Source organism: Leopardus geoffroyi, chromosome B3 (assembly GCF_018350155.1).
Source record: "Leopardus geoffroyi isolate Oge1 chromosome B3, O.geoffroyi_Oge1_pat1.0, whole genome shotgun sequence".
NCBI classification, from domain to species: Eukaryota; Metazoa; Chordata; class Mammalia; order Carnivora; family Felidae; genus Leopardus; species Leopardus geoffroyi.
Genome location: NC_059337.1, coordinates 115,575,588 through 115,593,144, shown reverse-complemented (window position 1 = coordinate 115,593,144; position 17,557 = coordinate 115,575,588). Strand labels below are relative to the sequence as shown.

Here is a 17,557-nt window from a genome sequence, read left to right as displayed (position 1 = left end):
CTGTCTCTTTCTCTCTCTCTCTCTCTCTCAAAAATAAATAAACATTAAAAAATTTTTTAATCTTAAAAATAAAACAGTAATTTGGCCATAAAAATGGGTTTATTCAGGAATAGTGGAGAGTTGTAATTTGGGACACAGAAGCTGCTGAAAAACCATAGGCACATCCAACAAAGAAGAGGAACAGCATGTTTTTTGAGAAGCAGGAAGAATTTGGAATGGGTTGCTTTGAAGGCAAGTCTAAAGTTCGTTAGAGAAAAGCATGGTTTCTCAGCAGCTAAGTTGCAGGGGTAGTTGTTGTCTTATAGAAGATGCAGTGTGCGTCTTTTCTGTGTGAGGGACTGTGATGATTCTTTCTTCTCAAGGTTTCTTCTGTTGGGGTCTGTAACTGACACTTCTTCCGGTAATTGCAGAGGAATGCTTTGACTCCCACTGCCTCCCTCCAGACTCTAGTGAGGTTTCCCTTCGTTAGTTTTCACAAGGCCTTTCTCGATTTGTTTAGTGCTTAAACGTTTGTCATCTCCACAAAGGTAATTTTTCATTAGTGCCTAGTGACTTAATCTACTGGTTTTTTTAAATGACTTTTTGCAATATTTGTTTTTTCCATGACACTCGCTTAATAAGTCTTCCTACCAGCTTGTTTCTTACCAGTTCCTCCAATAAACACAGTCGTCTTCCGTGAGCGTGATTACTCTGCCTCCTGTGTGATCCTACAAAATTCTGCATGTGCCCCTATAATTCCTGCATAATGATACGCCTTATTTCTGCTTTTGTTTCCCAGAAATACCTAGCACAGCAAAGATTCAGTATCTGTAGACCTGGATTTTCATTACTATTTTTTTTTTTCAGGTTGTCCTGCTCCTATATTAGTGTTTCAACCAAATGGTATGGCATCTTTTTCCTCAGGCACCCAAGTAAGTAGCAAATTCTTTAGTACAGGAATAAGAGGATGCAGAGAAATCACAGGTTTAAAATTTTTTTTTTCAACGTTTATTTATTTTGGGGACAGAGAGAGACAGAGCATGAACGGGGGAGGGGCAGAGAGAGAGGGAGACACAGAATCGGAAACAGGCTCCAGGCCCTGAGCCATCAGCCCAGAGCCTGACGCGGGGCTCGAACTCACGGACCGCGAGATCGTGACCTGGCTGAAGTCGGACGCCCAACCGACTGCGCCACCCAGGCGCCCCGAGAAATCACAGGTTTAAATAAATACAATAAAATAAAGGAAAGGAAAGGAAAGGAAAGGAAAGGAAAGGAAAGGAAAGGAAATAGAGTTTATTGGCCATCTCTTTTGGGGGTCTTTCAGCCTAACTATAGGATGTTTCATTCATCACGTTCCTGATCTCTAACTCAGGAGTCAGCAAATTATGGCCTCTGGGGGTAATTCAGCCTGCCACTTGTTTTTGTATGGTTTGAGGATGGTTTTACATTTTTAATGGTTGGGGTCGGGGGAAGGTGATCAAAAGACTTCATGACACATGAAAATTAGATTAAATTCAAAGGTCAGTATCCATCAATAAAGTTTTTAAGAACACAGCCACTCCAGTTCATTTACTTAGCGTCTATATCTGTTGTCCTGCTACAAAAGCAGGGCTGAATAGTTGTAATACACACCATATGAACCACACTATCCGGCTAATATATTTACTATCTGGCTCCTTACATAAAACATTTGCCACCCCCTGAGCTAACTGATTCCTAAACTTTAAACTGTTTTACGAATGCTCCATCCAGCTCCCTCCATCAGATAATAAAATTGTGAACAAGAACAGAGGATTCAATCTTTATTTTTAAATAGAGTTTATGGTATTCCAATTATTAAACACATACACTTGGGACGCCTGGGTGGCTCAGTCAGTTGAGTGTCTGACATTGGCTCAGTCATGATCTCACAGTTTGTGGGTTCGAGCCCCACGTAGGGCTCTGTGCTGACGGCTGGGAGCCTGCATCCTGCTTCAGATTCCGTATCTCCCTCTCTCTCTGCCTCTCCTCTCCTCGTGCTCTATCTCTCAAAGATGAATAAATGTTCACAAGAAAGAGAGAGAGAAAAATACCTGTGCTTATTATCACAAAATGTACAACAGGAGAAATAATTGAAAGACAAGAAGAACACTCAGAATCCCATCTCACCAAATCAACCTTGGATTATGTTTTCCTGTGTTTCCTTCTCGTGTTTTCTTTCCTGGGTGTTTAATATATGTTTTATTTTCCAATTCAAAAGTAATACATCGTCATTTAAAAAAAAAAACCATAGATATTTTTTAAAAGATGTCAAAAGGCTATCCTTGTTTTTCAAACCCCGAAGGATAATTACTTGGCTTTTTCAATAATTTCTCTGTAGTGTTCTTCTATATATACAAACGCGTTTTTAAAATATGAGTCATCTTCACATATAGAATTTGGTATCATTTGGTATGAAGATTTTTTATTCATGAAACATAATCATGGGCACTTTCCATGTTTCTTTAATATATTTATGATCAAAAGTGTATATTCAAACTTGTAGCCGTTTTTCCACTTCACATGACCCAACCACGTGACTGGGGAAAATGCTCATTCTGACTGGTAACTCTGTTTTTCTGAAAATGTCCTAAAGATCACCAGATACTTTCCAACACAAAGAAAAAGTATTGCTTCCTTGTTCCTAGCTAATTCTAAATATTTTTTGAAAGGCTTTTCTTAAATCTCTCTTGGAAATGCATGGTTTTAAAAAATGCTCCACTTTCCACTGATTCACCCCTACATCCCTATCTGACTTCTTTCAGTTGCCACACTGTGACTTTTTTGTCGCTGTTTTCATTTTGTACATAATAATCAGAAGTCCTGTGAACCTTCTACTTTAACCTGAGTGCTTTAACCTCAACACCAGATGATCACTAAAATCACCTGACGAGTGTTCATAATATTCCACTGCCTGGGTCCCTACTGGCAGAAATTCTAATGTAATTGGTCTGGACTAGAGTCCTAGTTAGTTAGTAAGGGCTGCAGGTGGCTCTAATACTCAACCAGGAGACCTAGAGGAATGCTGCCCAAGGTCTAGGAACTCACTTTTTGTTCTCCATAAAATCCACCTATCATCTAGTTCCATCTTTCCTCCTCCAAGGACCCATATCTCACTCGGGTTATGGCTGGAGCCCTGATTGGGACAGTCATGGGGAAGCAGATTTGGGACAGAAACGATCATAACACCAAGATAAACTTAAATTCAGAGCACCAGGCATGGCCTCCTTACCACACCTCTTAATATTGGCAGCTCCCATTTTCTGAGCCGCTATTGTGTGCCAGGCATTGTGCTAGGGACACTGCACACATCACCTCAGTCACTCCTCACACAACCCTTCATGTAGCCGTATAACATTTTAATTTTTTTTAATTTTTTATTTTTTTATAATTATTTATCTTAGAGTGCGAGCAGGGGGGGGCAGAGAGAGAGGGAGACACAGAATCCGAAGCAGGCTCCAGGCTCTGAGCTGTCAGCACAGAGCCCGACGTGGGGCTCGAACCCACGAACCGTGAGATCATGACCTGAGCGGAAGTTGGACGTTCAACTGATTGAGCCATCCAGGTGCCCCGGCATATAACATTTTTTAAATGAAGAAACTGAGGCTTACAGAATCCAATGATCTCTTCGGCCCAGAACATCCCACTTTCTGATTTTCCTGCCAAGGCCCTTCTCACAAAAGCTGCAGCATGACCCTCATGTGAGGCCTCTCTGTGCATTCGGGTGGCCCCAGAAACCCCAGAAACAGGAAGCACTTCTGTGCACTTCTGGCCTACTTTGCAGGACTTTGCAGAGTCCTGACCGCCAAGACCGGAGAAGGTTGGAGTGAGGTCGAAATCAGAATAGGGAGAGCTTCTTTCTCCACACAGGGTGAACTGAAGGAGAAATAGGGCAGTCTCTTTACAAAGAAAGGGAAGAGAAGGTTAGCATAAGGACTCCTGAGAATGTTTTCTTAGGGATACAAAGTAATCCCCACTAACTCAGAATTTGCTGAATTGTTGGCGAAACTTAGCAATTCTTTGTATGTCCACAGCGTAGTGCTTATGTGATGCCAGCCTGTGCTGTGAGTTACCCAGTTTAAATTCTAGCTTTTTGCCTCTGCTGGCAATTATTCTCGAACTCAATGGCTCTTTAAAAGAATCACTTGGGCACTTTTTCAAATGCAGATCGCCAGTGCCATTTTCCCAGGGAAAAGCCTGATATGGGAACGCAAGGCTCAGGAATCTGAATATTTAACTGGTACCCAAGTCAGGTGGTTCTGAACTACAGTTTGCAACCACTAATCAGACCTGTATTGTGGGTCCACCGCTCCCTTTCTCGTGATCTCAGCGGCCATTCCGTGCTCTGTCTCCTCTTTGCAAGCAACCACGCCTCCTTCCTTGTTAGCAGGTGTATTAAATATCACTGTGTAACAAATTACCCTAAAAATGAATCGCTTAAACAACGAACATTCATTCTCTCATAGTCCCTGTGATCTGAGAAATTCAGGAGTGGCTTGACTGGGTGGTTCCAGTTTAGAGTCTCTCTTGAAACTGTAGTCGAACTGTAGGCTGGGGCCAGTCTTTTCTGAAGCCTCAACTGGAGGAGGGGGCGGCGGGCGGGGATCTCCTTCCAAGTTCACTCCCACAACTCTTGACACACCTCGGACCCTTGCTGGCTGGAGACTTAGGTTCTTTCCCAGGTGGGCCTCTCCCTAGGCTGCCTGATCGTCCTCAGGACGCGGCAGCTGAGTATCCCAAGAGGGAGTGATCTGACAGCGTGCACCTCACGTGGAAGCTACAGTCTTTTTACAAACCCATCTTGGCAATGACACCCCATAGTGTATTCGTTCGCTAGGGCTGCCATTACAAAATACCGAGAACTGGGTGGTTTACAACAAGAGAAATGGATTTGGTCACAGTTCCGGAGGCCAGATGTCCCAAACCGAAGTGTCCCCAACTTGAACTGCTCTAGAGGAGGATCCTTTCTTGCTTCTTCCTGGTGACTGGTAATTGCCAGTAATCCTTGGTGTTCTGGCTGGTGGCAGCAGCACTCCGTTGCCATGGAGTCACATGGCCATCTTCTCCATCTTCCCCCTGTGCACATCTGTCTTTGAACTTGTGTCCAAGTTTCCCCCCGCCCTTTTTAATGTTTATTTATTTTTGACAGAGAGAGAGAGAGAGAACTTGAGTGGGTGAGGGGCAGAGAGAGAGGGGGACACAGAATCCAAAGCAGGCTCCAGGCTCCGAGCCATCAGCACAGAGCCCGATGCGGGGCTCGAACTCACAAACAGCGAGATCATGACCCGAGCAAAGTCAGATGCTTAGCCAATTGAGCGACCCAGGTGCCCCACGTTCCCCCCGCCCTTAAAAAAAAAAAAGTTTATTTACTTTGAGAAAGAGAGAGAAGTGGGGGAGGAGCAGAGAGAGGGAGAGAGAGAGAATCCCAAGCAGGCTCTGTGCTGTCAGTGCAGAGCTCAGTTCGGGGCTCAATCTCATCCCATGAACAGTGAGATCTAGACCTGAGCCGAAATCAAGAGTTGGACACTCAGCTGACTGAGCCACCCAGGCACCCCATAAATGTCTCCTTTTTATAAGGCCAGCAATCATATTGGATGAGGGCCTGCCTTAATGACCTATTTTAGCTTAATTACTTCTGGAAAGACCCGATTTCCAACTCAGGTCACATCCTGAGGTGCTGGGGGTTAGAACTTCAGCACGCCTTACCGCAGGACACAGTTCAACCCCTAACACGTAGCTTCTGCTCTATGCTGTTGGTCACACAGCACATCCCTGGTACAGTGTGGACAGCGTGGGAGGCAGCTGCACCGACTGAGGACCAGGAGGAGGGATGGCGGGGTCATCGAAGGCGGGCTACCATAACGACCCCTACGTCACACAGAAAATAGACGTTATCTTCAATTATCTACAAATAAAGAAAAAAGAATTGATTTATCAAGAGGCCACTGTTTCCATCCTTCCCCATCTTTAGATCACCTGTATCTTTGCCCATCTTCTCCTCTCTGTCTCAGAGAAACAACGGGTTTGATTCCTGCCCAAGCTTTGGTTCTTTGTGCACCAGATTACACCCCTTGTTCCATTAAGTATTTTTCTTTTTTTTTTTCCTCTTTTTTTTTTAATTAAAAAAAAATTTTTTTTAACATTTTACTTTTTTGAGACAGAGAGAGAGCATGAGCAGGGGAGAGGCAGAGAGAGAGGGAGACACAGAATCTGAAGCAGGTTCCAGGCTCTGAGCTGACAGCACAGAGCCCGACACGGGGCTTGAATTCATGAACCATGAGATCATGACCTGAGCTGAAGTCAGATGCTTAACCAACTGAGCCACCCAGGCGCACCATCTTTTTTTTTTTTTTTTAATTTTTAAGTTTATTTATTTATTTTGAGAGAGACAGAGATGGCATGAGTCGGGGAGAGGCAGCTAGAGAGGGAGACAGAGTGCTGCCCTGCCAGCACAGAGCCTGACGCAGAGCTCGAACCCACAAAGCCATGATATCATGAACTGAGCCAAAACCAATAGTCGGACGCTTAGCCGACTGAGCCAGCCAGGCGCCCCTTTTTTTCTATCTTAAGTCTCACCCTGTCCACTCCTCTTTGATCCCTGTCAAACCTACTTTGTTTTTCCCATTAAAAGTTGTGTTTTTTTTAGTTTTTTAATGTTTTTATTCAGTTTTTGAGAGACACAGAGAGACTGTGAGTGGGGGAGGGGCAGAGAGAGAGAGGGAGACCCAGAATCCGAAGCAGGCCCCAGGCTCTGAGCTGTCAGCACAGAGCCGGACGCAGGGGCTCGAACTCACGAACCCCGAGACCATGACCTGAGCCGAAGTCGGACACTCAACTGACTGAGCCACCCAGGCACCCCTCCCCTTAAAACTGTTTTTCAAGAAACCCTCCTCTGAACCTCTGTCACTTGTCAACCTGCCCCATCTCACCTTTCCTAAGCCAACATGTTTCTTTACAGAGCAGGTAGTCTTTATACACGAGGTGCCACTTTCTCAAGCTCTCACTCACCTGCAGTCAGACTCCCCCCACCCCCGCCCGCCCCGTTCCCCTCCCTACCACCCCCACAACTGCCCTCGAGACATTCACCATTCACCCGATTGCAAAATCCAGTGGCCTGTTAGCAACTCTCATCCTTCGCAATGAAAGCTGTGCTCACCCTCCCCTCACTGTGCGCCAAGCATAGCACTCAGGACTTCGGATTAAGTAGCCAATTCCGTCCTCATGCACCTCTCTGAAATCAATTCACACCCTCGTTTAAAAAAAAATATGTGGAACCCAAAGCTGAAAGTCACACAGCTGGAAGCGGTGGAACCCTGAGCCGAACCCAGCACGCCTCTTCCAACTCTGTGGTTCCAAAGGATTTCCTTTCCAAAGTTTGCCCAAAGGGGAAATCTATAACCTCATAGCATTATTAAATCAGGAGAGAACATTTCACATCACGGGTAAGTCACCCCAGCTGCATTTTGGTCTCCGTCTTACAAATGTGTGAACTCGAACGTGCCAATGGTTGCAGCCCTTACAAGTAAGGACCGAAGCATCTAAACTGTGTCACACGGGACACCTGCAGGCCAAACATGTGGGCGAAGCCCTGAGCCAATCAGCTAAGCCTACAGGAGCTGCAATCGTGTGTGCTGGAATTTCGGTCCCAACGCCTACCCTGGCAGCTCCAGAGCTGGATTACGCGGCCTGGCGCATCCAACAATTTTTGTTAAGGAGTGACTCTATGACTTTCAGCATGCTGCTGGACCTTTCTAAGCCGCAGTTTCCTCTGTCCGAAATAGGTCAGTGATAGTACTTAATTCATAGGGTTGTCATGAGGATTCAGTGAGGCAGCGTGTGTAATGTATTCGATCTGGAGCCTGGTCCATTCAGCACATTTCAGCGGTAGTAAGTCATACAGTAAGCAATGTCTCCTCATTCAGAAAGGACAAAAATCGTAGAGGAGGTTAGGCTGCTCTAACAGAGAGAACCAACAAGACTGAGTTGAAGAACATGGACGTTTCTTTCTCATGTCCCCAAATCCTCTGTAGGTAGAAGATAAAAGATTGCAACGTCCCAAAGACCAAACCATTCAAGGGGTTTATGAAAACCAGAGAGAACTGGACAAGAGCCCACCATTGTTTGTTGACTCCTATACCCACTCCGTCCTCCACGCTGTCAGGAACTGGGACCAACCAATCGCCGAGCTCTTTCCATCTTTAACATCAAGGGGGAAGCCTCAGAAGTATTAACTCTCCATACCCATTTATAACAGAGCCATTGTGGCAGGGCACACAGGAGAGATCCCCCAGAGAGGGACACACCCCAACCCCCGCAAGATCAGCCCCAGTACTGGAAATTATGCCTTCTCTAATGCGACAATTAGGGTCGAGACACAGGGGGCCAATCCAGTGCTGCACAATTGACATCTGCCTCTTTGACAAGTCAGCGTGCCTACTAGTGGCCAAGTTTAGCCAGAAGAAATGGATGCTTCGGCTACAGAGCTGTAGAGGGGAATGAGAAGCTCTACCGTGTGTTTCTTCCTGATCATTGTACCTCAAGTAAACAATCTCCTATTTTAGGAGCTTGGATACTGAGTATTTAAGTTAAATTCAATGCCCGTGGCTTGGGTGTAATGTGTAATGAGCTTCCGTAAAGATCTGGTTGAATCCGCAGTGAGACACTGCGAGGAACCCAGAGCTGCAGAGACTGGGGGCCTGATGGAAAACCAGAAGCCCAGCATCTCCAGGGTTAGCAAGGAGAACTAGTGCAGCTTCTGGTAGGTCTGGGGCTTCCAGGCTATCTTGGTTAGGCTGACCCTAGTTCTCTCCTATGTTTTTTACCACCCTAATTCCTGATGAAGGCTCATGTGATCCTAGCCAAGGACCCTCTTCAGAAAAGTAGGGCATATGGTAGAAACAGTTGAGTGTTCCTCAAAGCAGAAGCATGGTGGGGCACCTGGGTGGCTCAGTCGGTTAAGTGTCCGACTTTGGCTCAGGTCATTATCTCACAGTTCGTGGGTTCGAGCCCCGCATTGGGCTCTGGGCTGACAGCTCCGAGTCTGGAGCCTGCTTCAGATTCTGTGTCTCCCACTCTCTCTGCCCCTCCCCCACTCTCTCTCTTCTCTCTCTCTGTGTCTCAAAAAGTAAATAAACATTAAATTTTTTTTTTTAAGTGGAAGCATGGAAAGAAGAGGCTGGAGGTGGATGGGGATAGACGGGATTACGGTAGGCTAGCTACCATGCTAACGAGCTCAGACTTTATCCAGTGAACACTGAGGAGATGTAAGGTTTTAAGTTGACAGAGACCCCCATAGACGTGACATGGAAATTGATGAAGTCATCCAGGTTTTTGTTGAGGCCAAGATTCTAAGAACAGATTAGGAATGTATTTGCCATGACATAAATCAGTCCTGCGGATGTCACGTACAGCATGGTCACTACAGTTAATAACACAGTATTGCATACTCGAAAGTTGCTAGGAGAGCAGATTTTAAAAGTTCTCATCACAAGGAGAAAAATTTCTAACTATATGTGGTGAGCAGAGTTGTGATCATTTAGCAATATATACATACGTTAAATCATTATGTTGTACATTTGACGCTAATGTAATGTTAAATGTCAATTATATAGCAATAAAAATAAATTTTTTTAAAAAATGTATTTGCCTTGGAAGGAGGCTTCCGGTGACCAGTGAGCCCTGGAGATTCCAAGCATGAACACTATGGGGATGAGAGTTCAGGGGAAACGGGCTGACCAGAGGCTTACAATCAGGGCTGGGTTTCAGGGATATGATCGACTTGCCTGGCAATTCCGGCAGGACCCTGGTGCAGTCAGTGTGTATTTTCTCTTCACTGGGTGCATTTGCAAATGTCAATGTGCCTCACGCACTCTGGATTCGTCCACCAAAGAACACGTTCTTACTCTATTGCCTTGAACATTTGTTTAAGCTGATAATTTGTTCATTTATTTTGAGAGAGAGAGGCCTGACTCGGGGCTCAATCTCAAGACCATGATATCGTGACCTGAGCCGAAATCAAGAGTGGGACGCTTAACCAACTGAGTCACCCAGGAGCCCCTCACATTTGATTTTAAATACATGCTTCTTCTGGTTATGATTATAAGGCATGTCAAGTGCATTTTTAGTGTTTTGTTCAGTAAGCCATTGGCCAACCTTGACCTAGCCTGGAATCTGGGCTGTCGTCCCCACGCTTCCAAGGCATCTTGCCTTTCTCTAAGTTCCCGTGGCCGTCCATGCTCTCCGTCTCTTCTAGCAGTTGTCACAGGCTGCCCTGGAACAGGATTGTTAGCGGCTAGATTATAAATTCTTTGATGTTAGAGACCCTGTTTTATAAATCTTGTATCCCTCTCAGCACGAAGACAGTCCCCCATATACAGTAGGCAGCCACACAAACCAGCCCACAGGGAACACCACCTTGTTCTTGAGGAGCGTTATGTCCTGTCCTCCTGATCAGACTCTCTGGGCAGATATGTTGCTGCTGCCTGAAGCCATCCCGTAGCCATTAGCAACTGGCTCATCGTGGCTCAACGAGGTTCTCTCTACCTTAGGAACTTTGAGTTTGGAACTGAGAGACCCAACGCTGAGGCATCTTAATGGCAGCACGCCAGAAGGAAGCTGGCTTCCCAGTCTGTGGCCAAAGCACTCAGAAAGGCTTTGGTGCTGGCTCCTCCTTAAATGAACTTGTTCCAACCTCCTGGATCTCATGAGATCCCCAGCACTTTCCACTGATTTCCTCTTTATGCTTGAACTGGCTTCTGTAACTTGAGCACAAAATAGCCTAACACACATCTTCCGGTGCAAGCAACGAGAGGTGTGTTTATCATTAAGTACTCAGAAGCGTCGAACGAAATCCCGGGGCCAGGATGTGTCCGGGTCTAGGAAGGCATCTGGAAACAGGAAGTGGGAACTGTCAAGAACCCAGAAATACAGACTTTCTCTTTCCTTTCTCTCTCTCTCTCTCTTTCTGATTTCATTTGCTCTCTCCCTGCCGCCTGGCTTTCCACTGCCTCACGATCCATATGGCAGAAGCTGGCCACACCATGTCCCCCAGTTTTTATATCTTCTGCATCCAAAAGCAGATCTCAGGACGAGGGCGGAATCTCTTAGTCCCAATTCCAAGTTCCAGGGAGAGGGAAATCTGATTAGTCCAGTTTGGGCATGGTGTCTATTCTCATCCTGGCAGAGGAGATAAGGTCACATGGTACAAAGCAGAGCTATCAGAGAGCCCGCCTCTTAGGTGAAGACGAAGTGCAAACAGGGTCATGGTGAACGAGGCTGGCCGCCTACGTGTTGGACAAATGAGCCGCTCAACTTCAAAATGGCCCAGTCTGCCTTAGATCCAACTTACAACCACCCACCACCCTTCTACCAGAGCAGGCCCAACCAGCTTATCTGTCTTCCTACACCAGGCTCTGCTTTGGCAAAGACGTGTGAAACCACCTTATTTGCCTGAGTCATGCGTATTTTTTTCACTATGTCTGCTGTAGGAAGATACCCTAGTAATTACCTACTGTACCTGGTGACATTCAGGAATTGTCGGAGGCCTGCTATGTGCCAAGTACCATGCAAGGATTTTTGGAGACTTAGCTCCTTTGGCTTTCTCAATACCTAATGTGGGTATTGTTAACGCCATTTTTAGAGAAGAGGAAATACGTTCCAAGAGCCCTGTTTCCCAAGTTCAATAACTATTAGCGACAGTGCGAAGATTCAAACCCAAGTTTGTCTAAACTCAAAGCCCATTTGCTGTTTCCACTGGATCAAGGTCAATTTCAGTATGGAATGGAGAGGCCAGCAGAGTGGCCTCTCTTAGAAAACAGAGGATAAGGGGTGCCTGGGTGGCTCGGTTAAGTGTCCAACTTTGGCTCGGGTCACGATCTCACAGTTCACGAGTTCGAGCCCCGCGTCGAGCTCTGTGCTGACAGCTCGGAGCCTGACGCCTGCTTTGGATTCTGTGTCTCCCTCTCTCTCTGCCTCTCCTGCACTCGTGCTCTGTCTCTGTCTCTCTCTCTCAGAAATAAATAAACATTAAAAAAAAATTTTTTTTTTTAAATAAAGGAAAGAAAACAGAGGCTGAGAGGGAAACAGAGCTCTGGCTGAGGGACTGTCCCGTTGAGTCTGTTGTCCTGTTCTGCGGCTCGGGCACTGACTCCTCACAGCCCTCACTCAGCACATTGCCTCCCCAACCCAACCTCCTCTCGGAAAATGGGGCTAACGAGGAAGACAGTAATATGACACGAGAACAAGGCCTGAGGTTCTATGCAGTCATTTATCTTTCGAGTCTCCGAGCATTTTACAAGTATCACCTGTCCCAGGAAGGTTTAAAAGAGGCTGAATTTAGGGCAATGCCAATAATAATAATAACAGCTTACAGTTACTGAGCGTTTACTGTTCCTGACATTGTGCTGCCCAGACCTCGTGTGCATTCAATCACGTAAACCTGAAAACAAACCAAGTTTTCATCAGAGGTGACCGACACTGAGACTTTAAGAAAGTAACGTCCAAGGGGGTCACACAACCGGCAAGTGTGGAGGGACCCACGCCAGTTCTCTCAAAGAGCTCGAACTGACTCTGCCATGACAAAAAGTGCATACTGGATACGTCCCCAATGGAAACTTAGGGACACACCTAGAAATGTTTCAGAAAGCAATCTATCACACAAGAGGGAAGGCGAGGCCAAGGGAAGGCAGCCCTGGGTGTGATGGGTCCTGAAGAGCACCCCGAGAGGCCAACGGTCAAGGTTATCTTTTTTTTTTTAATTTTTTGAAGTCTATTTACTTATTTTTGAGGGAGAGAGAAAGAGAGAGCACACACAGGAGGGAAAGAGAGAGAGGGAGAGAGAGAATCCCAAGCAGGCTCCGTGCTGTTAGCACACCACCCCACACAGGGCTCCATCCCACGAACCATAAGAACATGACCTGAGCCGAAAGCAAGAGTCAGATGCCCAACCAACCGAGCCACCCAGGCGGCCCAAGGTTATCTTTACTTAGAGTTTGAAGCTGCATCAGCCGCTTGCCCCGCCTGCCTGTGCAGGACCACCTGGAGTATGTGAGCCCTTGGGAACACACCAAGACTTTCCAAGGGACAACTGGGCATTAGATTCCGTTTAAGAGACCCACCTGTAATTCTAGATGCTTGTCTTAGCCAGTCTGAGCTGCGAGAACAGAATACCATAACCTGGGCGGCTCATAAACAATAAAATTTATTTCTCGCAGTTCTGGAGACGAAGTCTAAGATCGAGGCACCAAGAGATTCCTTGTCAGACGAGAGCCCACTTCCTGGTTCACAGATGATCCAGCCATCTTCTTGCTGCGTCCTCACTTGGAGGAAGTCGTGAGGGCACTGTCCGGGGTCTCCTTAATAGAGGCACTAATCCCACTACCTGATCATCTCCTAGACGTTCGACCTCCAAACACCATCTCATTGGGGGTTAGGATCTCTGCATCTGAAGGAGTGGGGGGGCAGGGGCAGATACAGACATTCAATCCACAACAGCTCTCCTTGCCAATCCTTTGCTTTTAACTGAATTGGAGGAGGTTATAATCAAGTTGCCAGCCAACAACTTACTAAGTATAATTTTAATCAGTCATAAAATCATTTTCGACATATTAACTCATAAGGAATTTTACAAATTGAGTGACATTACTTTAACAAAACTGCATCCATTCCCATCTGTATAAGCAAAATTCTTAGCACTTACATATATAAATGTCTCTTTCTTGCAATGACTATTATTCATCCAAGGTTATATGGGAAAAGCAGCCTGACCCACCTCATTAAAAGATGTCTTTCCAGTAAAATTACTTTTGAAATGGAATAACTGTCAGAAATTGTAATATATGTATTGTGGTGGGAGCTAGTGATGCGGGAGATGGAAGAATTCACCCAAGGCAGAACAAAAGAGATAGAAGTTTATTGAATACGTTGCAACAGAGTAGTGGGCAGGACAACCGCAGAGATTCTGTCTGCCAGGAGGTGGTGGTGAGGGACTATAGCAATAGGGTAGAGTGAGGGAATATGGGATGTATGGAATTTTCCCTTTTTTTGGTAATCTTAAGAACTGTGCCCGGTTGTAAGTAGCCCACTGATTGGTGAGGGCCTAGGGCTTAATGAATCTGGCTGCATCAGCTTGGTGGCCGGTGGTTACTGTGGGCCCTTCTGCCTTGTTCAAATTTCCATCACTAGAAGCCTCTACGGGCTGGGTGGCTCAGTCGGTTAAGCCTCCGACTTCGGCTCAGGTCATGATCTCACAGTTTGTGGGTTCAGGACCTGCATCGGACTCTGTGCTGACAGCTCAGAGCCTGGAGCCTGCTTTGGATTCTGTGTCTCCCTCTCTCTCTGCCCCTCCCCTGCTTGCACTCTGTCTCTGTCTCTGTCTCTCTCTCAAAAATAAAACAAAACATTAAAAATTTTTTTTTAAAAGGAAAGGAATGATACAAATTTCTGTCTTAGAAGAGCTGCTTTCCATGTTTTAAAATGATCAGGATAGGAGGGCTGCCTGACTGGCTCAGCCAGTGGAGCCTGCAACTCTTGATCTCAGGGTGTAGAAATTACTTAGGTAAATAAAACTTTAGAACAAAATAAAATGATCAGGATGGGTAGCAAATTGCAATGGTATGCAGACCTCAATGGATCTATTTAAGAGTGATGTAATCGTTTTGTTTTGGAATGTCAATACTGAAAATGCACTAGAAATTCCAGCCTCTGTAACTATGTCAACTGATGATGTCAACTGATGATGAAAAGTTTCTGCTGTCAACTTAAAAATGCGGGGACAAGTCCATCATTTCTCAAAGTTCCTTTTAAAAGCAAAATGCACAGTGAGATTGGAAGGCCACAGGCGGGAGCCCCGCGACACTCAACACGGGCACGTGGGGAGGTAGATCCAAAAGAGTTAAGTGTAGTGGGAGTGACCTCACCTCAGGGAGAGACTGGAGCCTGGCCTCGTGCTGAATCTTGTCCCCTGCTTCCCCATCGGGTGGCATTCTGTGACGCAGATGGCTTCTCTAAAAGGCCATTCCCCCCTCCCTCTTGTGGGGTTGCCAAGCCTATATAATCGCCTTCAGAGTCAACAGCTCTGAACCTCAGAATTAGACTCATCGAAGGGTCTGGTTAACAATGCGATTTCTGGGTCCTCCTCAGACCCATGGAATCATGTTTTCTGGGGCCGAGAAAGAAACTGTTCCCAACCCAACTGGCATGGCATGGTGTGGTCTGGTATGAACAGCTGTTTTCTCCCAGAAAAACTTGGCATTCCTGAGAAAACACTGAGCAATTTTCTGACGGACTTTAACTGGCTTAAGAACCTTTTCTGAGAACTTCACCTAGCCTACAACAGTCTTGGGAGAAGCCTACGGAGATTTAACCAGTGCTGGGAGGTTCTAATAACCTTCAACCAGACACTCTTCAAACCTCTTGCTGTCCACAGTCTAATAATGACCATCTAACCCAGCACTGTCTGACAGAAATATAATGCCAGTGGCCAATGCTTTTAAAAAATAAAATAAAAGTCCCTACAACCCAGCAATTGCACTACTAGGTATTTATCCAAAGGGTACAGGAATGCTGTTTCGAAGGGGCACAAGCACCCCCATGTTTATAGCAGCACTATCAACAATAGCCAAAGTATGGCAAGAGCCCAAATGTCCATCGATGGATGAATGGATAAAGAAGATGTGGTAAATACATACCATGGAATAGTACTTGGCGATCAAAAAGAATGAAATCTTGCCATTTGCCACTACGTGGATGGAACTGGAGGGTATTATGCTAAGTGAAATTAGTCAGAGAAAGACAAATATCATATGACTTCACTCATATGAGGACTTTAAGACACAGAACAGATGAACACAAGGGAAGGGAAGCAGAAATAATATAAAAACAGGGAGGGGGACAAAACATAAGAGACTCTTTAAATATTTTTTTTTTCAACGTTTATTTTTGGGACAGAGAGAGACAGAGCATGAACAGGGGAGGGGCAGAGAGAGAGGGAGACACAGAATCTGAAACAGGCTCCAGGCTCTGAGCCATCAGCCCAGAGCCCGACGCGGGGCTCGAACTCACTGACCGCGAGATCGTGACCTGGCTGAAGTCGGACGCTCAACCGACTGCGCCACCCAGGCGCCCCAAGAGACTCTTTAATACAGAGAACAAACTGAGGGTTGCTGGAGGGGTTGGGGGTTGGGGGAAGGGCTAAATGAGCAAGAGGTTTTAAGGAAGACACTTGTTGGGATGAGCATTGGGTGTTATACATAGGGGATGGACATTGGAATCTACTCCTGAAATCATTATTACACTACATGCTAACTAATGTAAATTAAAAAATTAATTAATTCAAATAAAGCAAACTAAAACAAAAGAAGGGAAATTAATTTTCATAACACAGTTTAGCTCAAGAAATGCAAAATATTATCATTTCAATATGCAATCAATATAAAAATTATTAATGTGATATTTTACATATTTACTTCCTCAAAAGCTGGCATGTGTCTTATAGTTACAGCATGTCGCTATCAGACTGGTCACATTTCAAGTGCTCGATAATCACGTGCGGCTGTGACTCTCACATTGGACAGTAGAGATGTAATTTAAAAAAATTAATTTTTGCATTTTACTTATTTTGGGGAGACAGAGGGCGAGCAGGGGAGGGGCAGAGAGAGAAGGAGACACAGAATCTGAAACAGGCTCCAGGCCCTGAACTGTCAGCATAGAGCCCCATGTGGGGCTTGAACTCATGAACCGTATGACTCACGAGAGCATGACCTCAGCTGAAGCCAGACACTTAACCCTCTGAGCCACCCAGGTGCCCCAGGAGAGCAGAGATTTAAATACTCTTAAGATTTCCTTTTAAAATGTCTCCACCAAGAAAGACGTCTTTGAATTAGGTTTTTCTTTTTTTTCCTTTTAGAAAGCCTCCTCCCTTGCAGCAAGTTTAAAAAGAAACTTTGACGTGCTTGTAACTAATGCGTCTGGAAAGTTGATTTAACGAGAGGGAGGTGTTTGGAAATCTGCATTTTCACAACTGCTGCAGGTGATTCTTGTGCACGCTTTGGTTTCCAGATCACTCCCCCAAGCAGTCCACACCTACTCTAGTCACAGGCGGCCGATCCTTCTCCAGCCACCTTTGCGGCAACCTGTCTGTTGGCCAAATTCTCTCCTACTCCAGAAGCCATGACTGATACAGCTGCTCAATGGAGTTCTTCTCTTATTTTTTTTTTAATGTTTTTATTTATTTTTGAGACAGAGACAGAGCGTGAGCGGAGGAGGGGCAGAGAGAGAGGGAGACACAGAATCTGAAGCAGGCTCCAGGGCTCCGAGCTGTCAGCACAGAGCCCAACGCGGGGCTTGAACTCACAGACTGTGAGATCATGACCTGAGCCAAAGTCGGACGCTCAACCGACTGAGCCACCCAGGCACCCCTTCTCCTGAGTTATTGACCTCAACAAGGGGATACCGGACTCCTGACTCCAGGCCCTGCTGCGTGTCCCAGAGGTCTTGAGCATGTGCTTTATACGTGGAAAAGCTCAGTAAATGGTGGCTGCTATTTTTAGGTAGCCTGGATTTA

At 45.7% G+C, this 17,557-nt stretch overlaps 1 long non-coding RNA gene across 1 annotated transcript; it reads left to right on the top strand.

Annotated features, from left to right (window-relative positions):
* Nucleotides 1-716: 716 nt before the first annotated feature.
* LOC123581978 lies at nt 717-17,188 on the top strand. Its single transcript, XR_006704124.1, has 2 exons — nt 717-911; nt 16,901-17,188. It is a non-coding gene; the product is annotated as an uncharacterized LOC123581978 (long non-coding RNA).
* Nucleotides 17,189-17,557: the final 369 nt, after the last annotated feature.